This window comes from Crinia signifera, chromosome 3 (genome assembly GCF_055691185.1).
Source record: "Crinia signifera chromosome 3, ASM5569118v1, whole genome shotgun sequence".
In the NCBI taxonomy this organism is placed as follows: Eukaryota; Metazoa; Chordata; class Amphibia; order Anura; family Myobatrachidae; genus Crinia; species Crinia signifera.
In genome coordinates, this window is record NC_139219.1 from 247,652,394 (window position 1) to 247,677,795 (window position 25,402).

The window sequence follows — 25,402 nt, forward strand, 5'->3', positions numbered from 1 at the left end:
GCGCTGGCGTCGCCAGCCGCCATCCCCCGCCAGCGCCATGGTGATGGTGAGAAGGGGACGCGCGTGCACGAGCGGCGCACGCGTCCCCTTCCGACGGTGCTTCCATCCGTTCCCCCGGGTCCCCGCCGGCTTGCCGGCGGTAACCCGGGGTCCCCGCCGCCTGCCCGCACCCCCCCTAACCCCCCCTAACCCTGTCCGTCTCCCTGAGGAGGAGCCGGACAGGGTTTCCGTCGCGCTAGCGACGGAGACTGAGACGCGCGTGCGCATGAGACGCACGTGCGTCTCAGTCTCCTCGCTGGCGTGGCTGCTGGTGGGTCGCCAGCGCGTGCGTTCTGGCGACCCGCCAGCAAGGATGGGACCTGCCCCATCTGTACGCAGATGACATGTTGGGACTGCTGTTGGGGTAGAATAATAATAATTAGAGGTGATACACAAAGCTCAGCAGCACATTAGTGTGATCCACACAACGTGACCCTACCGCACTATACACAATATACACATGAGAGTTTCTCTACAGGTCTGACCCTGAAATGTACAGTAAAACCAGTTGTGTTTCTGTTACATGATCAGAACCAAAATCAGCAGAGAATCAGCAGCTGGTAAATGCTGCTGCTTAGTAATTCTATTCCATGGTCTGACCTCTGCCTGTGTGCTAGATCTAGGCACCGATTCAGAAGGTCCGAATTCGCACCCTTGGCCAATGTTTGAGTCTGCGCATTGTCATGCAGGCCCTGGCTGCGAGCAGCTTCAGATAACTTTTTCTTTCTTGACAGACAGGGGGCGTCCCTGGGTGGACCCACAAAAACCCACGTCGATGGGTGGACCTACAAAAACGGTGGGCGCACCCATAGAAATGCTGGGCGGAGCCCATGCCACTGCCTACTCGGGGCAGGTGGATGACATCACCGCCTTCAAATCAGCCATCACCGTTCTACTAAAAAGTAAGTCCTGGCTACTTCTTATAGTGAACAGAGGGGAAATCATTTGATGGTGAGAAACCATCGAATAGTTTTACCTCTGTGCGAGCAGATGTGTAAGCGTAGATCAGTATTGCAGTAAAAATAAAGCAGGCTGTATTTACCCTGCACAGAAACAAAATAACTCTGTATACTGCCATGGAATGTCAGTATACAGTATACTGCTGTACACCCGGGATTGTAGTGACACGTCCAATGGAATGCATGTATCTTATCTGCGCTCCATAATACAGTCAATCAGATACCTACTCATCATAGGTCCAGTTATTGATCATCACCGTCCTATAACAGATCCAGAACAGAAAAGAAGTGACAGTTAGCAGCTGATCCCTGCAATACTTATAATTATTATTGTATATTATGTAAGTACGTTTCTGTATATTATGTAAGTACGGCTAGGAATGGATTATGTGATGATTGGATTATCGGAGAACCGCGCATGCACAAGCCCTCCATGCGGCCACAGCTGGTGATGGCCCGCAATCGCAGGCTGTACGCTGGTTGATTAAAAGCCATTCTGCGTGTGTGTGCGTTACCCTAGCGTTATTTGGGAGTGACACACATAAAAGCAGACGGGCCCGGCCGCTGGGAGGAATGGCTGCTGGCGCCATCAGCCCCCGATATTCCTACGGCCATCGCAGCGCCGGGTTACTATTGGCTTACACCGCACTGCACACGGAGGGGGGAAATACATTTGATGGTGTGGGGCTGACTCTTCCCACAGGTATGAATCAGCCCCACACGATGACAAGTGATGCAAAGTCACCTAACGACGTCATGTGGAGGCCCTGTTCTACCAGACTAATATTGTGCAAGTAATAAAATGATATAATTACCTCACTTCTGTTTCCTTCCCTGGTGACACCTCTGAGGAATAAAATGAGGATATTACATGGTTTATTGTATAAAACTACAACCATTTGTATATAATAAAAGGTAATTAGTAACATCTCAGGACGTACCTGGTATGGGCACCAGCTTCTGCTGCAGAGGGGAAAAAGAAGATTATTAGACAATATAACCCATTAAATGTGTGTCATACATGTCACCATTCCTGGTTGTGTATATAGGGGAGCATTTGGGGGAGTGACAGGACAGCAGAGAACGCAGAAGGGATCGGAGATTCCTGCTGGGGTCCCTCCTACATACATTTAGGGGATACGTAATATATTGCATAATAAATGGCCACATAGAGAGAGACATAGATATAAGAAATGTAAATAACTTACAAAAGGCTTCGGGCATCTATAGCCAATCACCCAGTTTAATTTGGGGACTTTTTGAGGAAATTCCCTAGAAACAGAATATACAGAGTATTATAGGGACTGGAATTGATGGGCCATCTGACAGCACTCAGTTATACAGATGAGGAGTAATAACAACACTCACACTTTGTGCTTCATAACACTCCACATAAAATATCTGTACTCCATCTCCTGCAGAGGGAATGAGAAATAGTTTACCATTGATTTTAACCTTAAACCTGCCCAGAGATCTACCGTAACCCAAGGGGGTCATTCTAATAGACTGGGTAACCTGCGAAGCTCACAGGTTACCGAGTCCCTGTGACACCGACCCACGTATCCCTGTGACACCGTCGCCACCATATCCCCTTGCATGTGCCCGCAGCAGTACAAATCATTAGATGGTCAGGTTTTACCCGTCTTTGCAAATATAAGTCAGTTGATACTGACTTATATTTGCGAGCGCCTGGACGAAGAGAGGGCAGGCGGCTTATTTAGCATTTAGGCCTAAATAAGAATGACAATGTTTGGAGACAACAGAAAAAAGTTTGGGGCCGGAAAAGAGCCACAAATACAAGAAATTAGGGAGCTCAAGGAAAACATACCTCCATTTTGCAACTCGTAGTGAGAAGTGAGGGTTCCAAGGCAATCTCTCAGAACTCTGCGTGTGTGATGTCATGATGTGTCTGTGACATCATCCCCAGCTGTGATCAACTGCTGCAGGAGCTTTCTTACAGTGTGATCCTTATATGCAGTGGAGGTTTGTTGTCATATCTTTGTATTTGTTTGGGATCTAGGGAGACAAATCCCAGTTTCCCAGACATCTCTATGTGGTCTCCCCACGTGTGTGGTGATCCCTGGTGACTCGCCGCAGATTATATCACATGTATGTTATATGTAAGTTCCCGTGTGACACACATAAGCTGGCCAAACAGCTACAGATTTATTGTCTGATCTGGCTGGCTGGAACAAAAGCCTGGTAGTGGATAACAGCAGATGACAGTTGACCATTTGCTGTGAGATGCTGGAAAACTGACAAACTGTCACTCAGATATTACCAGGTGTTTGTTCCAACCAGCCAGATATGACAATCAATCTGTAGGTGTATGGCCATCTTAAGCCAGTCAGCTCCTAACTGTCATGTTACAGGCTGGGTTGGAAAATTGACAGCAGCTGAATGGCTGCTGCATTATCACTTCTCCAGACTTATGTCCTATTGGCTTGTCCCACTGCTTACACTCCTACCAGCGCTCCCTCGCTTTTGTTATTAGCATTATACCACCTTCCTATAAGCTCTTTTCACATGTGTCCCTTGTGCATTGTTTATATAGGCATGCAGGCATACCTCCAACTGTTTCGCTTTTTGTGGGACCGTCCTGTTTTTTTTAGATGTTCCCGCCTCCTGCCCGTGGCAAGTATAGGCCACACCCCCAAAATGCTGGCTGCACACAACGTCCCACTTGCCTTAGGTCTAATGTTGGGAGGTATGATGTATGTATGTATGTATGTATTCATGTATGTATGTATGCATGTATGTCTGTATGTATGTAATAGTGGACAAACAGCTTTATACAATGGGAGAGAGATTGTTTGACATTCCCATAGAACAGGGGTGGCCAATTAATTTCTGTCGGGGGCCGTATAAAAAATCTGAAGTGTGTCGGAGGGCCGAACCAATGATAACTTGAACTTCTCGCTGCAGTTGTCAGGTCTGCATTTATTTTCTACAAATCCGGATGAGTGCTGCCTCACTATCTTTGGATACTCCCCAGGTGCCGGACCACGCACTTTTATTATACTGTATATATACTGTATATATACACACACATGTAACACTGTGTGTGGGTATCTATATATTTATATATATATATATATATATATATATTCATACATACACACATCTATACATTATAGATGTGTGTGTGTGTATATATATATATATATATATACACACACACACACACACACACACACACATCTATAATGTATAGATGTGTGTATGTATGAATATATATATATATATATATATATATATATATATATATATATTTAAAACTAATGCAGAGAAAATAGCCTGCTCCTTACTTTGCTTTAATAAAATGTATCAGTGGCGTCTGAGATAGGGGGGAAGCCAGGAAAGAGGCAAGTAGCTGAGAGGGGAAGCCAGGAAAGAGGCAAGTAGCTGAGAGGGGAAGGCAGGAAAGAGGCAAGTAGCTGAGAGGGGAAGCCAGGAAAGAGGCAAGTAGCTGAGAGGGGAAGCCAGGAAAGAGGCAAGTAGCTGAGAGGGGAAGCCAGGAAAGAGGCAAGTAGCTGAGAGGGGAAGCCAGGAAAGAGGCAAGTAGCTGAGAGGGGAAGCCAGGAAAGAGGCAAGTAGCTGAGAGGGGAAGGCAGGAGAGAGGCGAGTTAACATTTACCGCCTCAGAGATGTGGAATCCGGACTGCGCTCGCCCTGCACAGTGCACAACATTATTGTGGTGTGGGAGGGGACGCGGTCACACGGCGGGCGTAGCAACCAATGGCAGCAAAGCGGCTGTCGCGTCACCGCATCCCCTCCTACGCTCCCAGTAATGCTGTGCGCGACAAGCACAGGCCGCCATTGACAGCAGCGGCGCCGGAACAGATCTCTCCCGGTCCCCTCTGCAATTTAAATGACAAGCGGCTATTCATAGTTGGTACTGAATGTCAGTGCGGCGGGCCGGACATAAGCGTCTCGCGGGCCGCATCCGGCCCGCGGGCCGCCCGTTGCCCACCTCTGCCATAGAATAAGTTTTGCACATAGCTTCTATCACACATAGGGAGGAACATGAAAGAATCTGGGGTACAATGTGGGGGTGCATTGATTCCCATCCCACGGATCCTCAGATACTAATTACACTAACATGAATATTACATAGGTAACAGATGTGGTGTTGATGATCCAGTAAAAGCATTGTGCGTTATATGAATGATGCTGGAACATAGGGGCCCCCAGTACTATTGGGGAGCAGGATAATGATAGAGAAATCTGGGGGATTCTGTGTATTATATTCTGCTGGAAGTCACATTATTCTGTGCTCTGTATTTTAGGTTTCCCGGATGCGTCTGGATGGAGAAGATCCCTCGCAGAACCTGGGAGGTGTATACAGCTTCTGGCTGCTTGGTCCCGGCCTCACTCTGCCGTATACAGGATCCTAATGGGAGAAAGGGTTAGTGCGTTACTGAGCCAGGTCACATGTGATCATTCTTTACTGATTTATGTATTGTTACCGGTAACTGTCCGTGGTGTATCCGAGCCTTTATATACATACACAGTGCTGTGTACACTGATATGCATACACAGCGCTGTGTACACTGATATACATACACAGTGCTGTGTACACTGATATACATACACAGCGCTGTGTACACCTATTATATACACTGACATACATACACAGCGCTGTGTGCACTGACATACATACACAGGGCTGTGTACACCTATTATATACTGACACACAGCACTGTGTACATCTATTATATACACTGACATACATACACAGCGCTGTGTACACCTATTATATACACTGACATACACACAGCACTGTGTACACCTATTACATACACTGCCATACATACACAGCGCTGTGTACACCTATTATATACACTGACATACATACATAGCGCTGTGTACACCTATTGTATACTGACATACATACACAGCGCTTTGTGCACCTATTATATACTGATACACAGCACTGTGTACACCTATTATGTACACTGACATACATACAGTACACAGCGCTGTGTACTGTATGTATGTCAGTGTATATAATAGGTGTACACAGCACTGTGTACATCTATTATATACACTGACATACATACAGTACACAGCGCTGTGTACACCTATTTTATACACTAACATACATACAGCGCATACAGTACACCTATTATATATACTGACATACATACACAGCGCTGTGTACACCTATTATACACTGACATACATACACAGCTCTGTGTACATGTATTATATACTGACATACATAGCTGTGTAAACCTATTATATATAATGACATACATACACAGCGCTGTGTACTCCTATTATATACACTTACAAAAATAGACAGCGCTGTGTACACCTATTGTATACTGACATACATACACAACACTGTGTACACCTATTATAAACACTGACATACATACACAGTGCTGTGTACACCTATTATATACTGACATAAATACACAGCGCTGTGTACAACTATTATATACTGACATACATACACAGTGCTGTGTACACTGACATATGCACACAGCGCTGTGTACACCTATTATAAACTGACATATATACACAAAGCTGTGTACACCGATTATACACTGACCTACATACACAGCGCTGTGTACATCTACTATATACACTGACATACATACACAGCGCTGTGTACACCTATTATATGCTGACATACATACACAGCACTGTGTACACTTATTATATACACGGACTACACACACAGCGCTGTGTACACCTTTTATATACTGACCAGGGGTGCCGAGAGGGGGGGAAAGCAGGTACACTTTACCCGGGCCCGGGCCTGTCAGTGGGGCCCTGGTCTGGACACACAGTTCTTTTTTTATTTGGTGGGTCTGAGTGTGCCGGAGTCAGCTGTTCAGCGGCGGCATTGGGATTGCGGATGTGGGCAGACGTGGGCCTGCATGGGGGCAGCAGCATCACAGAGGTCCTTTTGAGGCAGTCCAGGGCCTGCTGAGAGACAGCCATGTGACAGGAGTTTACCGTGGCTCCGCGACAGGAGGATACTTAGGGTAGGTAGTCCCTGGGTGCTGGGAGGAACTGGGTCAGAGACAGGCCACCTTCCATGGTAGTACCACCCACTCCGCAGAATCGCAGCCCACCCTACTCCCCACATTCCTATCCCAGCCGCCACCAGCAGCAGCAGGTGCCACCGATGTCCAGGTCACTGTGTTTCAAGATGGAAGGTGGGTGGCTGGTTGCTCTGTGTCTGCTGCCTCCCTGCATGCTGCTGGGGCTGAGATCCAAGTCTGGAAGTCAGCATGTAACCCCTGGCAGAGAATGTACTGTAACCATAGGTGTGCGCACATTGAGTGTTAGGGGTGCACAGGCACCCCCTAATGCTGTGTCCACCCTTATGAACAACTCCCTGCCGCTAGCAATACCAGCAATACCTTTTACCAAAGTATTTTGCTTTTTAGACCTGTATTCCATTAAAATGAGTGCCCATCAATCAATTGTGTGTTTTGCATTATTAATTGTACTAGACCGTTGTCATATTACTACATACCTGCATAATCCATATATTTTTTTTTTACTTTATATGCATGTACTGTTATACAGAGTAATAGGAATATTACCACGGTGCACCCCCTAATAAAATGGGCTGCGCACGCCTATGGACAGGGAGAGACAGATAGAAAGGAGGCTAGATACAGAGACAGTGTAGGTAGCAAGATAGGAAGAAATTAAAATTTAAAAAGGATAGAGGGGTTGGGTGAAGGGAGGAGATACAGAGATAGGTAAGTATATTCACTGAATCTAGGCAGTGCCAAAAATGACAGCTAGTAAGTGAAATATTTAAATCAGTTTGTGTGTTTTTAATATATTTATTATGTTGCATTGTATATTTTTTCAACTTTTGTAAAAATAGTCAAATGTAGCACAGTAAACACATTTATTATATTAAAAAACCCTTTGTATACCAAAAAACCCACTGCTTGTTATTGGGATTTTTTCACAGTTCGCTCACATATCCAACGTCAAAAACTGGTCCAAGGACAAAACCTCATTTATGGCTCTTTGTGAGCGTGAGGACAACGTATGAGGCTGCAATTTTTTTTTATCTCAAATAACTTTTTTAAACAATGTAATAGAAAAATATCTTTTTTTTTTTTTTTTTATTGTGTTATATAAATGTGGAAAGGGAAAGGTGTAATTTGAACGAAGTGAATGTTAGATTAGATCCTTACAGACTTACATACTGTATATATTTATTAAGATACATTTATGACAATGAAAGCATATGGATACCAGGAGCCAATATGTGCTGTATATTCTGCACATATTCACTCCTGGTATCCATATGCTTTCATTGTCAGAATTTACTAGGAAGCTTACACCAGGAAAATGGGACAAAATAAGAAGCCTTTAACTTCAGACATAGATGTGAAATGATTGATAACATGAGATAATCATCAGGTTAATCAGTACCGTGAGTGATACATTGCAACTATATTATATTCAGTAATTTATAAATCTATAAAAAGACAACCTTTCTTGATCACAGGAAGTCTGATTTTGCTTGAAAAGGCAGTTAGCTATTGCAATTTCCATGGTGACTCATAGAAACATAGAAACAGAATTTGACGGCAGATAAGAACCACTTGGCCCATCTAGTCTGACCCGGGGGAATCGATGAAAGCGCCGTCGGAAGTGTACCCTTCTCGCTGTACAGATGGTGGCTGGCGGGGGATGGCGGCTGGCATCGCAATCGCCATCCCCTGCAAGGATGAGCCCTGCCCCATCTGTATTAGCTGCATTATGTTCTTTATATTGTTTGTCCATACTAGCCTGTGTTCCAGTGAGTTGGAACGCATCCTACTTCCTTTTGCTCATTGATATTCTGCAGCCAGTAATGTTAGCACGTTTCTGCGTGTCCTAATCCGGTAGGTGCATGCGATCCAGGGCTCTGGAACGCATAGCACTTCCGGTCTAGCGATTCCCCATTAGATTTCATAGAAGCGCCCTATGTGCACTTTACTTCCGGTATTGGCGTGCGTTCCAGGGCTCTGCACTTCCGGTTTCACGCTATTCAGTATTCTGCTGATTTGTATGTGTTTTATTGTTTGCACAGCGCTACAATTTAAATGCTATACTGGTCGCCACTGTGGCTGGCAATGCAGACATATAGTGATAAATTTTGTCCCCATTAATGCTAGTTTAGCTTACTTCCTGCCCTAGGTTCTGACAGGAAGTGGGTGTTTGGTAATTAGCACAGGTTTGCTATAAATGGCCAGCAGTGATACTACATGGTTACACTGCCTGGTGCCTCCAGTCCTTTGGATATTTCTGTCTTGACAAAGGTCCCTGTCGAGGACCGAAACGTCGACTACAGCTATGACTGAATAAAATCTGTTTCAACTTTTAAAGCTGCCTATGGTGAGTGCCTGCTTCTCCAAATATTGTTATATATGGGACTTTGTTGCCTTTAAAAGTGGAGCACCGCCGAGTTGAACTGTGAGTCTATTGAGTGTGGTATCCTACGCCTACTATATATATATATATATATATATATATATATATATATATATATATATATTACCCAATAATCCTCTACGCGCTATGTATGCAAATCCAATTGAGAATCTGTAGCAATGACTGCCTTACCACAAAGTCTCTAGAGGGTTAAGGGACAGAAAGAACAACAGAATATGCAATTGTGGTGTGGCGCCTAGAATTAATATATAAAGTCCATATATATGGTGATCCCAATGTACAGTGAAGCAGACCAGAGGGTTTCGTCCAATTTCTTGTTTATTTAATATCCTTCAAATTTGTCACCGGCAAAACCGCGAGAAATGTCCCAACGCGTTTCATCTAAAGCGACTTCATCAGGGGTAACATCACAAATTCTTTTTTAAATAGGAGAAAAATGACTCATCCAATAAATATCGGGGAGAAGGAGCAGTTCTTCTAAACCACTTTTCGCTTTATCTCTATAGAGTGGAATAGGAGTGAATAATACGCTTAATAGTATAAAAGTGTGTGAACACCATTAAACTTCAAGGAAAATGTTTTCCTTCCCTGTATAGTGCACCTCTCTCTATGAGTTCTATCTCCAACAGGGAAGGACAGCAGACTCTGAAAAAATAATTTGTGATGTTACACCTGATGACGAAACGCGTTGGTACATTTCTCGCGGTTTTGCCAGTGACAAATTTGAAGGATATTAAATAAACAAGAAATTGGACGAAACCCTCTGGTCTGCTTCACTGTACATTGGGATCACCATATATATGGACTTTATATATTAATTCTAGGAGCCACACCACAATTGCATATATATATATATATATATATATATATATATATATATATATATATATATATATATATATATATATATACGAATCCAGACAAAGGGCACTCAGGGACTTCAGGCACCAGGGCAAGCTACCTTGGCTTATACCCAAGTCCGGGAGTGCCAGTTCTTTCGGATTCTATATATATATATATATATATATATATATATATATATATATATATATATATATATATATATATATATATATATAGTGATCCCCAGAGCCATAGCTTGCTGCCCTGTACCAGAAAAACATATATATATATATATATATATATATCCGGCACAGGGCAGCAAGCTATGGCTCTGGGGATCACTATAGGCATTAGTACTAAAAGTATCTTAAAATTCATCTATGTGTAATCAGATTCGGAAAATATATTTTACTTGATTATAGTATTGAGTAAATTGAGTAAATTGCTAGATTGCTCTGCACAAGTTACATCTGCCCCACCCGCAGTGAACATGGTTTTGTCCATCTAAGAAGGATTTTGTCAGAAAGAATGGACTAGAATAACCCCCATAGTACAATGTGCTCGGTGCACCCAGCAGGAGTAAGGGGAGTATTCAATGCAATGGCGAGCGCATGGCAGCGAATCCTGTTTTTGATTCGCAGTGCGCTCGCCATGATTTTTCGCTCCCCTGCAATTCGCCGCCAGCCCTGACTATTCAATGTGTCAGGGGCTCGCTGCCCCTGACGGCGAAAAATATCCTCACTGACGAATCCCCCTGCGCAGATGCTCCATGCCTGTCTGGAGTCTGCAGGGGGATGGGAGGGACTGGTGTCGCGGCGGGGGAGCGTGCTGATGCAGGCGGGAGCCTCCGCACAGCCTGGGGACAGGTCCAGCAGCAGCAGAGCCTCCGGCTCCAGCAGTCCCAGCGCTGACATCACCGTGCTGTGGCTGCCGGAGCCAGAGGTCTGCTACTGCTGGAGCCGTCCCTGTCAGCTAATGTCCCCCGCAGTGGCGTCACTTGGCGGGTGCGGGGGGTGCGGCCCGCACCGGGTGTCACCAGTCAGTGGGGTGACACCAAAATCAGCCGTGCTGCTGCACCCCCCGCACCCACCTAGAGACGCCACTGCCAACGGGAGACCCGGTCCCTGCATCTGCGGATTAAGCACGGACGTCCGCCCACCCGCTCACCCGCCCGTAGGTAGCTGACAGCCGGGCAGACTGTATGTGCGCTGCCCGGCTGTACTAGTATCCGGCAGGAGTTTCTGTATTTTCACAGATCTCCTGCTGGACCGCCGGGCAGCCAATCAGGAGCGGCTATCAATGCCGCCGCTCCTGATTGGCTGCCCACCGGTCCAGCGGGAGATATGAAAATACAGATTCTCCTGCCGGAGACTACAGCCGGGCAGCGCACATACAGTCTGCCCGGCTGTCACCAATTAAAGACGCAGCAGCACACAGGTACTGCGGGTGGACGGGTGATTCGGGGGGGGGGGTAGTAAGCTTCCTCCCTCAAGCACAGCAGCCCGTCCCCCATCTGCGCGTAATAGTAGTCATCCGCAGGTAGTCCCCCCTGTCCACCCAGCGTGTCGGTACCCCTCAGCCAGGCGATCCCATAGACCTCGCATGTCCCCCAACCATTCCTGTGCACTACATGTTTTTGCCCTCACAACCAGCATGTGCCTGCCAACCACTGACCCTTCCTCACCTGAAAATGACAGCCTGCTCCCGCTATCTGTCACCTGCACATGCTTGCCGACCCACCCCCACAGGTGACAGCCTGCCCCTCCTCTCTGACCTACACTTACCTGCCCCCCCCTCTGACCTGCACCCCCCTCTGACCTACACTTACCTGCCCCCCCTCTGACCTGCACTACACCGGGTGACACCAACCCTAGTGACGCCACTGGTCCCCCGCATATCTCTCCCCCCTCCCGTCCCCTCACCTCCCTCCCCTCACCTCACCCCCAGCAGAAGGGCTTGCAGGGTGCTGCTGGGGTCGGAGCCACTGCACTCACTGGTCCCAATCGTGCCTATGTAATGATCGGGACCAGTGTGCAGTGAATATTAATGAGCGGCTCCGGCTCCCGGCCCCCTGCTGGCGAATGTGTAAAAAAAAAAATATATATTGTTTAAAAAAAATATACATATATATGAAAAATATATTCATGTGCTGCAAGTATATGAATAAAAATAGCATGCCCTTTCATTGGAAAAATATTCTGATTTTTTAACACCAAAATAAAAATTAAAAACGCTTTAATTTAAAAGATCACATTACAGTTCACCTAAAAAAGATGACGAATGCTAAACGGAGAATCATGGCGAAAATCAATGGAGAAAGCAGTTCTCCATTTGAGCATTGAATACACTGTCGGCGAATTCCACTAAAAACCCCATTGAAAATCACAGGCGAATTGTGGAGAATCATTTACGGCGAATCGGCAGACATTCGCTGTTCATTTGTGGCGAATTGCCTCCATTGAATATGGCGAATTGTTTTTTCTAACAGAAAATTCGCCGTAAACCCAGCGAATTGCCAGATTCACTGAAAAAAAACTGCGAATCTGAGGCATTGAATACTGGCCTAAGAGTTAATGTCACACTGTCCCGCGTTGCTCCTTCTTGTGCAGACTCAGAGTACAGGGAGAGCTCCTCTTCAGCCTGGCACACACACACACACCCATCCTGTATCCATCTGCTTGGCATTCAAGTTCAGTGTCTGAGATTGTAAACAAACTTTGTGTCATGTTTTAAAACCTTGTGTCATGCACAAATAAAATATATTTGCGTGCATTTAATGTGTTTCATGTATTTATACAACAGAAATGCAAGATACCTCTTTCAAATATAAAAATATTCCAAAATACGTAATAATCCTTTATCCAAAATACTTCTGGTCCTTAGAATTTTGGATAAGGGATACTCAACCTGTAGTAAGATTTGCCCTATTATGACAACATTTTAATTGACTTTAACATGCCTGAACAACATTTTAATGATTTGCTAACAGGTTATGTACCCAGAAAAGAGGCAACAGTTAGAAGATTAACAAAAATAACTTTTTATAGCAGTTCATTAACGTTCATGGTTAACATTCGGGCAAATTGGAACTAGTCCAATGAACATTCCGATAATAAGGGAAGAGGCCAGGACTATTCCGCTGGTAGTTGATAAGATCAATAGATAAAAAAGCACAATGCACTGTTTCCCTTACATGCAGTATTATCAAGTTCACAATAACTGCGAAAATGTTGGAAGGAGCTACTGAAAATAAAAGAAAGTAAATCTCAGCAATTAATTGCTTTACTTGCATATTGTACATCTCTTTATGTCACAGAAATGAAAAGGTGTGCTTTATGTATGAGATATGGGAGCAAACCTCATATACAACAGTGTCCTACAATAAACTTGCCTGGCGGGGTCACATCAGGTAGGTTATTCTGATTGACTCAGAAAGGCACAATCACTCTAATGGACAAAACATGTGCACTGCAGGTGGGGCTGATATAACATGTGCAGAGAGAGTTAGATTTGGGTGTTTTATTGTTTCTGTGCAGGGTAAATATTGGCTGCTTTATTTTTACACTGCAATATAGATATCAGATTGAAGTACAATCCTCACCCAAATCTAATTATCTCTGCACATTACATTAGATTACTGTTACATCAGCCCCACCTGCAGTGCACATGGTTTTGTCCATTAGAGAGTGATTGTGCCTTTCAGAGTGAATCAGAATAAGCCCCCAGATGTGAGAATGCCAGATTGGGCATTTCTTGACTTGACTGCATCTGATGCGACCAGTCAAAAATGCTCCCTTGACAGCTGCCGGAAGATAATCTTCAGTCAGCTACCAACTTCAGGGAGACCACCACTACCCTCTGTATCTTTGGGTGAAATTTAATAGGATGAGAGATTCAGAAAGTGAGAGATTTGCTAAAAAATCTCCAGTTTTTTAAAGCAGCAATCATTTACACTGCAAAATCAAACTGATTTTAAATGATTGATTAAAAGTGTAAATGATTGCTGTTTTAAGAAACCCTGGAGATTTCTTACCAAATATCTTACTTTCTGAATCTCTCATCCTATTAAATTTCACCCTTTGTTTCCTCCTTTAGGGGATTATTCTGGTTGAATCGGACCGCTACGTGCGCGGACGGAACACTTTTTCCATCTGCTGAGGAAGGGGGTGGTGGTGGGTCCCTTCTGGCAGCACAGGGTGGGGCTGCTACAAGTGCCCTGGTGGTGCTGGCAATATCCGCCAGAATCTCATTCTGGCGGCTGGTCTGCTGCGCAAGATTGTTAATTGCAGCAGCCACCTTGTCCAGCACCACCACTTGGCGCTCATTGCACTCGCCAGTTTCCATCCCAAGCTGCCTAATGTCCTTCAGAAGCTGGGTTCTGATGTCCTCCTCAGGCTGTGTAGCCTGCTGCTGTTGGTGTGGCTCTGAATTGGAAGCTACTGGGGACAGTGGAGGCTCCTCCTCAGCTGTGAAAAGAAAAAAACATTGTCACCATCACATCAATATACAATGTATGTTAACACCAACAAGGCATTTGCCACATTTCCCTGCTAACTCTGCAGCAAAAATCTCACTATCCATGGTAGCTACCCCCTGATCTCCACCGCATCAATTACATCTTGTGCAAGATGGCATAGGACCACTCCCGGTGGTCATGCTGTGCCTCCACCGGTCACCTCTTCAGGGCACACTTGAAGTCCCACCACCTAAAATTTCCAAAATAATTAATGTAAATCTACTACAAATGTTATGTTCTCTGCTACCACACATCATTACTAGTGACAAGTTAGCATTGTGACTGGGATGGTATGAATCAATATAAGTTAGCAGCTTCCAGATTGTGGACTCCATATCACAGCATGAAACTATAACATATTGCAACCCATTGAAGTGAAACGACATCCACATGTTTAATGGCCACAGTTTTGGACATGTTACAGTAAGGTGAGTTAGGTCACATTTTTCCCCTCTTTTGGGGACACACAATTATGGCTGTACCATCACATACAGCACAGGAAACCAAACGCAGCCCTCAAGGCACCCCAACAGTCCAGGTTATAGGTATATTCATGGCTCAGCACAGATGGTTAAATCAGACTGATTGAGTTACTAATTAAGTCACCTGTGGCCAAGCATGGATATACTTAATACATGGAATGTTGGGCTGCCTTAAGGACCGCATTTGGGAACCTACACATCTAGAATTATTGTCCATGGTGCAAGGTGTCATAATCACACCACCTTGACAGCACTCCCCTCTATAAATGTGCTCACATGTGTAAATGAACTAACGACATATCAACAAACACACCTTTATCCTAAAAGGTCTATACATTTTTTTTTCTTACACAAACAACTACATATCATTTAAAACAGCACATTTGCCTTTTGCACACAAACTTCATATCCCTGTGAAGTGGTGCCACCTTATTGATTTCATCTGTAATTTCACCCCAAATCTTCTACTTCGCAGAGGGGGACAGCTTCCTGGTGGTTAACTCAATCCATTCCCGTGCTCGGGGTACCAAAATCTGTAGTTCACGCTCCAGAAATGCAAGTTTCTTGTGATTTTTGTTGGGATCCTGCCTACGCCGTTTCCTAGATGATGCAGACCCATTGCTGGGGTGACCAGTTACGTCAGCACGCAACTGCTGGGTCTCAGATGTCTCAAGTAATGGCACATCTTCTTCTGCCTGGTTGCTTGGCCCCTGTTGAGCCTAACAACTTGGGTCTGCCTCTGGGTGTGAGGCTGCCCCTTGGTCTGACTGGGTCCTTGGGCTCGCCTCTCTCTCTTCCTCCTCCACTCCTCTCCCTTCCTCTGTATATTTTCAGTCATTGACTGTAATTTATCTAAAACAAGTTCTGGGTCAGAGATGGCCCCGTTAGAACTGGAGTTAGACATGTTTGCAGCAACCATTCCTTCTATGCGGTCACATATATATACGCTAAATGCCGGCCTTTTTTTGGGGGGGGGGAGAAACTTCCACCAAAAAACGGCATAAATTACACCGACTTAACGCATGTGACAGATCACACACAGACTGAGTTGAATGTGTGGTCCATGGCCCAGTCTGTTGTGTCATTCCTCAATCAATACAGTATGTATATAGAGATTCTATTTATATGTGTGTTTGTTATATTGCAATCCAGATAGAAAGGCAATGCCACACTTTACCAAAAAGGACAGCATAACAGGTATCATTAGGTGTAAATATGATTTTATGCAGATGCAAACTATTCGCCGAACAATTGCTTGAAGACAGGCCAGCTGATCCATTTTGTTTGTTGTATAATGTATAATTCATAGGTACGATTCGCACAGTACAGTAACGGTATACGCAAGCTTGTGTACGCCGGTGTAGATATTAAAGTCTGGCATAAATTTAAATGCACAAATACTGTCAATATTGAAAGGATTAATAAAGTTTAGACCAAATAAGAATGTTTCCAACCAATCAGTAAACAGCATAACTTATATATGTACCTGCAATTATATGCTGCGCCATTGCCAATATGACTTCTACTCAGTGGTGCAAGTAGAATTTTTTTCTTGGTGGTACTAATAGCCTCCACCAAAAATGGGCGTGGCCATGGGACATGAGGGGGCGTGGTCACACAAAGCTAGAGGAGTGACTAAATGACAATAGCGGCTTGGCATCAGGAGACAAGGAATGAGAAACAGGGAATGTCTGGGGGTGGGTTGGCTCTTGCTTGGGGGAGAGCAAGGCAGCTTGTGCTTACAATTGTGGAGCCTGCTCTTCACGCTGTTGGCGCCGCTGATGCCTGTTGGTGTGACAGGCTAAATCAACAGTAGCCGATAGCTGCATACAGCACCACTCATAATGCTCGGTGGGCGGGCTGCGGATGCATTATATTTAGACTTAAAATAAAAATAGAATTGACAGTGGGTCAGAGAGTAAGTGGTACTGCGTACCTGCAACATATTTCTTACAGGTACTCCGTACCATGCCGTACCCCCTTACTTGCAACACTGCTTCTACTAGGGCTGCACCCTTTGCCCCAAGGGAGCTGCTGGCGCTGGTCGAAGTGATGAGGAGCCCTTACATCAGCAACGTGGATAAGCGGCATGCGTATAATGCTGCCCGGCGCAGAATTCGTGCCCGCACGGGCATAAGGCGAACCATCACCCAGCTGATTATTTCCGCCGCTCTAAGTAATGTATATTTTGAAAATGATGTGTCTGTTTGCGAATGTTTGCAAATGTTGCAAAATGTGTGTGTATGTGTTTATGTGTGTATGTGTATATGTGTGTGTACTGTATGTGTATATGTATGTGTATATGTGTGTATATGTGTGTGTATATGTGTGTATGTGTATGTGTGTATGTATTTATTAGTTTAAAAACGCTATAATAAAATATGATGTAATTTCAATAAAAAAAAAATGTCTCCAATTCATAACCCACCACCTTCAATAACACTACAATCAAAATTCACATCGAAGTACGCGCCATGGCACGCATCAGGGCAAGAAAAGCTCGCCAGCAGGACGAGGAGGAGGAAGAAGAAGAGGCGGCAGTTGTGCCCGCTGGTGCCCACCCCATCTCTTCCTCTCATAGCCCCACCCCCTCCCTTACCTCCACCACTCCCCTGCCTCCACCCACTCCTCTACCCACACCCACTCCCCTGCCTCCATCCACTCCCCTGCCTCCACCCACTCCTCTATCTACATCCACTCCCCTGCCCACATCTACTCCACTGCCCCCACATCCACACACCCCCAACCCCTACCTATCCCCACCACACCCCACAACCTTGACCCCTACTCCCATCCCTGCCTCAGCCTTAATTGTTCCCCCATCCCCAACCACACCACCTCCTGGAGTGGAGAATATCTAGAGGAGGAGAATGCCATGATGGCTGTTGATGGCTTAGGTAAATAAACAATGTGCCTTATGTTGACATACACATTTACACACATTTACATTCACAACACCCACATATGTCCACTCCAAAACATTGGTAGTCACTCCATAACACTCCACTCCCACCATGGCCTGTTGGGTATCCTCCTCCAGGAACAATGGGTCCCTTGGTGTAGGTTTGGAGTGTGGCCATGCATCACCCCTTCAGTGATTGACACACCTTACATCCCTTGAAAGATCCGAGAGCAGTGGTGTTAAACTCATGGGGGGGACTCCAGATGTTGTGGAACTACACTTCCCAGCATGACCTGCCACATACATTTAGATATTGGCTTGTTAATACTGTGGCAGCCCACGCTGGTACATGCATTTCCACAACAGCTGGAGGCCCATGAGTTTGATACCACTGTCCTACAGTTTGAGAAGTATAAACCTGTAAAGCATCAACAATGTAATGATCCTTACACTGCATACCTTAGTCCAGAGGTTTGACCTGTTTTCCCCAGAACAAACCTCCCAAATGTGATGCTGCATACATTCAGCAAAGAAGGCAAAGGGCACTTACTTGAAGTCATGTAATATGTTTCTGTGTGTCAACATCATATTAGTTTGTAACATCTTCACAGCAGGTCCATCTTCAATGCTCCTTTAAAATGTGTGTTGCCTTCACATTTCTTTGACAGTGTATTATTCATTACAAAAATAAACATTTTTTCCTTCCCAACAGAAAATCTACAGCACCAGGAGGACTTGGTCCAGACAGTCCAACAACTACAGCGGACTCTCCAAGAAGCTACCACTCTGCTGGGATGCCTGCAGTCCCTTCTTTAAATTTTATTTTACAAATTATTTTTCATTATTTAAAATAAAAGTTTCTGAATAGTTAGAAGTTGTCTGTGATTTCTATACAAATATGTTAGTGTCTTTCTAAGGGCAGCTGGACATAGGTACATGTACATATGTGTAATGTAACTTATATATGTTATTTAAAGTCAAGGGTAAGGAATGACTGGTGTCTGCATGTGTGGGTTTTAGGCTTAAATTTAAATAAATGTACATGCATAAATGTTAGTTGTTGGTGGAGTTAAACATCTCACATATCATTAGGCTAGGTAGACATGTAAATAAATAGGGACATAATATTTATGAACATTATTTACAGCATGCATACAAACACCAAAATAAAATTAAAAATAAAACAATGGGGGACACATAGATAGTGAGGAAAGTGCCATATTAGAACTTAAGAAATATATATGTAATGACAGTAGCGCACGCAGGGGGGGTTTCTGAGTACCCAGAAACCCCCCCAGGAGTCTAAGAGCCCTAGGCTGAAAGCTGAGGGTCCCCTCTTTCCATGGGTACCAGAATTGTAAAAATCGGCCCTTCGGAACCGGATATATCTGACTTCAAAGCAGTGGTCCCCATCCAAGCCTGTTAATTGTTATTCCCAGTCAGATATTTCAGGTTCTGTCTGACAGAGTTTTTCTGAGGGTATATTCCAAAAGCTGGGACTCTCCCCCTTTGATGGACACTAGTAGCTTGTCTCTACTATTCCCAGAACCAGAGATATCAGCCTTCCAGCAGCTGGTTACTGCTACAGCTCCACACACCTGGTATGTAGTTTTATATACTCGTTGGCAGATTGCTCTGCCTCCTGAACTCTGATCCCCTAGTCCCCAATACCGTTTGGTAGGTGGGATTCTCTAGTTTTTAATTCCATTAAAATCTAAGAAATCTATTTCCGGGAACTGGAGTTATCTGAGGTCAAGCAAGCTGTCCTACCACCAGAAAATTATGAATAATGAGCCCACTCCACTATACACCCCTCCTCTGCATATTAAACATCCTCTACCACCCTGGAAGTTATGTATCAGGACCCCTTCATTCAGCCCAATGCCCCCTTCTCCCACTCCATCTCCCACCATCTGTGCAGTAAAGGGGCAATTAGTGGAAATGACTGATCCAGGCCCTACATGCAGAGCGGTTGATATAATACCCCCTACCACCCGCAGGAGGATCGGTAGGGGCACCAATACATTGCTATGCCTAGGGGTCTACACTGCTGTTGACACCCCTGTATATATATATATATATATTTATTTTTTTATTATTATTATTATTATTTATAAACATTTGGTCTATCTATAATACTTTAAATGACCCGGCATATACTGGGTCACCTAAGTGTCCATCTCCGTGCTTTGCTCCGCCCCTCTGGAAACCCCCTTCTGAAAATCCTGCGTTTGCCACTGAATGAGGGTTCAATTGTAGATTAATTAAGGGAGGCAAATGAGGTAATAAAAAGAAATCAATCAATAAAACCTAGCATAATTGTGTAATTGTTAAAAGGTAACTTCAAAGGGAATAATTGCTGGACCATATATGTGAAGCGTACGCCACCGTGATCGGACGTACGCTTCCTCCTACGATTGGAGAAACACGCTCAGTTTCCGACCGAAAAGGATGAGATCCGTCGGAGCACGGAGCGTACGCTCATATACATGCCACTCCCCTTTGCTGGCTTTTCCCACCGACCGTGTGCGGATGTCCTGAGGGCGGACACACACTCATCGAAAGAGTGAGCGATCCATTCGGACGGTCCGTCTGCACACGTGGGCGCCCGATCCAACCTGAATAGGGTCCATAGTGCCTGCCATGCAGCCAGTGCCAAGTGTGCAGTGAATGTGTATACTTCATTTGCAATTATTTTAATAGTTATAGGATCATATATACAGATGGAGCCGGGCTCCCTCTTGCTGGCGACTCGCCAGAACGTCACCGCTGACTCCATCTGACTGAGAGGCGTGTGCGTCTCACGCGCACGCGCGTCTCAGTTTCCGTGTGGCGGGGTGATGGGACCCTGTCCATCTCCGCTTCAGGGAGATGGACAGGGTTAGGGGGTTGGGGGGTGCGGGGAGGCGGTGGGGACCCCAGGTGACCAGCGACAAGCCGGCGGGGACCCAGGGGAAGCTGTCAGAAGGGGCATTTCGTGCGCGCGTGTCCCCTTTCGCAGATACAGATGGCGGGTGGCGGGGGATGGCCATGCAAAGAAGAGACCCTCTCCATCTGTATGGCTAATATAGTGAACCCCTCTTCATTGCAGTTGGAATCCCTCAGTGATGTCTCATTGTTGCTTCTTATTTTGCATAGCATTTACTATACATTATTCTACTTACATTTAAATGCTTTCTGGCCTATTTTGTGGCATATATAGCACTTGTATTTGAATTTTCTGGGCCTCTCAATTTTATAGGGGAATTCAATTTCAGGCAAAGGCTGTGATTTGACATTGCAGTCGTGTTGAAACTCTAGCAACAGATCCTCATCTTACACACCTTATTGCCCGCTACAAGCACCACAGGGGAGTGATCAGTTTAAGCTTCCATAAACTTTAGCTATTTCCACACTAATTTGCAGATGTGAGAACTTCCCCATATTTGGATTCCTCCTTAATGTGTAATGCAGCATTCTCAGCATTTATATCAACTGACACACTTGGAACTGTCATAGTTTTGTCATGACAATTTCTATAGTTAAATGTTTGCTTTTGGAGCTACCACCAGAATTTAAAACTCAGGTTTTAAGTTTTTCAGCATCATTATGGCAATCTCCGCATCCTCTAACTGCACTCCTACAGTTGTGCCATCCATATTGTCTTTTTTTTTGCACCTTCCCACATATGAAAGAATCCATGTGTTGCTCAGCATTTAAATGAATTATGCTTTTGGCTCTCTTTACATCATCTGGGCTTGGACTGTCACTAAAGTCAACTGTAACTTTCCACAGCCTTTCATGCCATCATTTTTTTTTTCCATAATTTATTATTTTTTTATGGGTGTACCTGTGTTTGTTGCAAACGGACATACTGTAGTTTTGTAACTTCAGTGTTTTTCTTAATTCTCTCTACTGGCACTTTATACTAGATGCCGGCCGAACTTGGGGAAAATCACTTATAAGGCAAAACCAAGGGGGTTATTCTAGTCCATTCTTTCTGACAAAATCCTTCTTAGATGGACAAAACCATGTGCACTGCGGGTGGGGCAGATGTAACTTGTGCAGAGAGAATTAGATTTGGGTGGGGTTTTTCTTCAAAGTGAGATCTATATTGAAGTGTAAAATCATGCAGTCAGTATTTTCCCTGCACAGAAACAAAATAACTCACCCAAATCTAATTCTCTCTGCACATGTTACATCTGCCCCCCTGCAGTGCACATGGTTTTGTCCATCTAAGAAGGATTTTGTCAGAAAGAATGAACTAGAATAAACCCCCAAGTGATTGCACCTTTAAAAAAATGCCTGAGTTTGACTGGCATCCTACACAGCCACCAAACTCAGATGGCATTACATCCCTCTGCATGTGTCTTATGCCATGTTCTCAAGCAGTGGAGTAATTTATTTAGTACAGTATTTGTGGCTATACAGCAGTACTCAAATGTATGCTCATAACAGAATCCTGTATGTAGAAGAGCTGAGGTGGAGCACCAAACAAGAACAGTGATTATAGTGGAAAGCAGCATTTTGCAGGGTTTTACAGAGTTAAGTAGAACACATCCATGTCCCTCTGTGGAGCACCGATTGGCTTGCAAATCAGCGCTATATTTCAAATAGCCGTGGACGTGCTCTGAATTCAGCCGGACAGCACACCACTCTCTGCCAGGCTGTTACTGCTTTTAATTCTGCCCGGCTGCCAGTGGTTGTCTCTGTTACCGCGAGTGGAAGCAATTCTTTCCCCCATGGGAATGACCATTTAACTCCCCCTTGGCAATGAGCATTTCACTCCCTCTTGGCAATGAGCATTTAACTACCCTATTGGGAGGGGCATAACTAGAACTCTGTGGGCCCCATAGCAAAATCTTGATTAGGACCCCCCCCCATGCGGATGTCACTATGATGCACCTTAGGCAGAGAGACAAAGAGGGTGTTGGTGAGCGGAAATCAAGAGGGCCAGGGAGAGAGAGGGTTTCTTGGAAAAAGAGCAAATGCGAAAGAGAGAGATGGTGTCAGGGAGAAACTGGCGAGAATGCGGAGAGAGAGAAGGAATTAGGGAGACGGTCAGATTCAGAGTGGGAGGAGCAAGAGAGATAGAGGGAGGGTAGTAAAAAAGTGAGGGAGAAAGTCAAAGTGGGAAGAGAAAGATAGCGAGGGTATCAGGGCGAGATATAGGCCCTTATTCTGGTTGGTGCGGTAATATCTGCGTGCGTTCGTGCCGCCGATGTTTTGTGTCTGCGCATGTGCAGAGGCGTCTCTGCGCATGTTCGAGCGGGGCGTACGGCCAAATCCTGCATGAAATGTGAACACTCCGAACAGGGGGTGGAGAGGGGCGTGAAGGGCTATTTGGGCTCATTACCATATGCATACCACCCGCGTTTCATGGGCGTTCCCATGCAAACGCTGGGCGTACGTATGGTAATGCGGCTGTGACGCACGTGTAGGGGGCGGACATATGACATCGCCAGATGTCAGCTGCCCGCCCAGATCCCTGCTTTTGCACGGAAAAATGTCCGTGTGGTCTGAGGTTGCGGGAGCCATAGGCGAATCTAGAATTATGGTAATGGGTGGTCCCAGATCTAGACAAAACAGTACGTGGACCTTTGCGCTGCATAAACGGGGTGTGGCCTCATGGGAAGGAGGCGTGGCATAAAAAAGGGGTGTGGTATTACACTTTAGACCATACACAGTAATGCCCATTACACATTTTAGCAAACTCCGTAATACCCATTACACATAAAGCCACACACCGTAATGCCAATTACACATAAGGCCACACACCATAATGCCCTTTACACATTGTGCCACACATCATGATGCCATTACATACTATATAACAAACCGTAATGCCCATTACATATTTGTCACATAAGTGCTGCTTACCTATGTGCTCTTTGCTAGGGGGTTCTTGCTTGATGTCACCATAGTACCCATTACACATGATACCGCACACCATAGTACCCATTACACATGATGCCGCACACCATAGTACCCGTTACACATGATGCCGCACACCATAGTACCCATTACACATGATGCTGCACACATAATATCCCTGACACATGATGCTGCACACATAATGCCCCTTACACATGATGCTGCACACATAATGCCCCTTACACATGATGCTGCACACCGTAATGTCCCTTACACATTAAGCCACACATTATGCGTAATGCCCCCACATACCGCCACTTGTAGCGTCCCTTAAGCAATGCCCCCAAAAGTGCCACTTACTGTAAATTTTTATATGAGCCTTCGCTGCTGCTGCAGGGAGAGATGGAGAGCGGTGCAGCTGCTTCTATGGGGAGAGGAGCAGAGCGCAGCACAGAGCACGCTCCCACTCCCCTCCTGGTGTCCCCTCTAGCCGAGTGGACATTTGAAATATTGTGTGCGCTGTTGTTGTGCGTGCCATCGGGGGAGCACGCCGGGCGCCGGCACCACATGATTAAAGGGGGGGGGGGGCTGAGGTGAAAGCGGGGAGAAGAATTGGAGCGGAAGCTGCAGGGGTGACAGTCATTGACAGCTGGGCAGAGAGCAGGGGGCTGCCCGGCTGTATTCAGAGCACTGCAGGTCACGGCTGTTTGAGATAATACCCCTTTCACAACAGAAAATGCAGGGATTTACCTGGGAATATGGTCGCAGGATCATGCAGGGACATTCCGAGGCTGACCCCTTATACACCAGCCTAGTCCCTGCATTTTCTGGTGTGAGGGGGAGAGACAACCACTCCCCTCTCCCTACCCCCCTTTACAAACCAGCTATATCTTCGGAACCAACTGACCCATTTACATGAGACCAGTATCATATTGAAGAACTTTTGAGTTGGCTTCGAATGATTTTGGTCCCGTGAAACTGGGCTGTTTGGTTCCAAAGAAATCTGCCCTCAAAGAAAATAAACAGTCATGAAATGACATTTCAGAAAAAAAAAAAAAAAAAATGGTTTAACCTCAATATCCCTGGAACCAATTAACCCATATGGATCCACCCTGGTATCAGATTGAAGCCCCAGCGATTTGGGTTAGACTGAGATCAACCTTGAGCTTCAGTGATACCGAAGGGGGAAACTGGCAGCCGTTGAACTGGGTGGGGGTTGGAATTAGCGGGTCCCATGTTATCTTATGGGGAAAACATTCCAGCTTTGCCTGGCAGTATCTCCGGTTCCCAGGGGGCTGGAGACACGGGGCTGGGCTCGTTGGAAAGCCCCATCCCTCAGCTACAAAATGGGCTAATGGGTGGTCCTGTGCACCCCCGGACCACC

General features: G+C 45.3%; 2 long non-coding RNA genes across 2 annotated transcripts; one reads left to right on the forward strand and one right to left on the reverse strand.

The window, feature by feature from the left end:
* The first annotated feature begins 347 nt into the window (after window positions 1-347).
* Window positions 348-18,972, forward strand: LOC146062695 (uncharacterized). Its single transcript, XR_014471470.1, has 3 exons — window positions 348-941; window positions 5,288-5,406; window positions 18,878-18,972. It is a non-coding gene; the product is annotated as an uncharacterized LOC146062695 (long non-coding RNA).
* Window positions 1,813-2,393, reverse strand: LOC146062694 (uncharacterized). Its single transcript, XR_014471469.1, has 4 exons — window positions 2,367-2,393; window positions 2,207-2,270; window positions 1,940-1,961; window positions 1,813-1,844 (listed from the first exon to the last, which is right to left on the reverse strand). It is a non-coding gene; the product is annotated as an uncharacterized LOC146062694 (long non-coding RNA).
* Window positions 18,973-25,402: the final 6,430 nt, after the last annotated feature.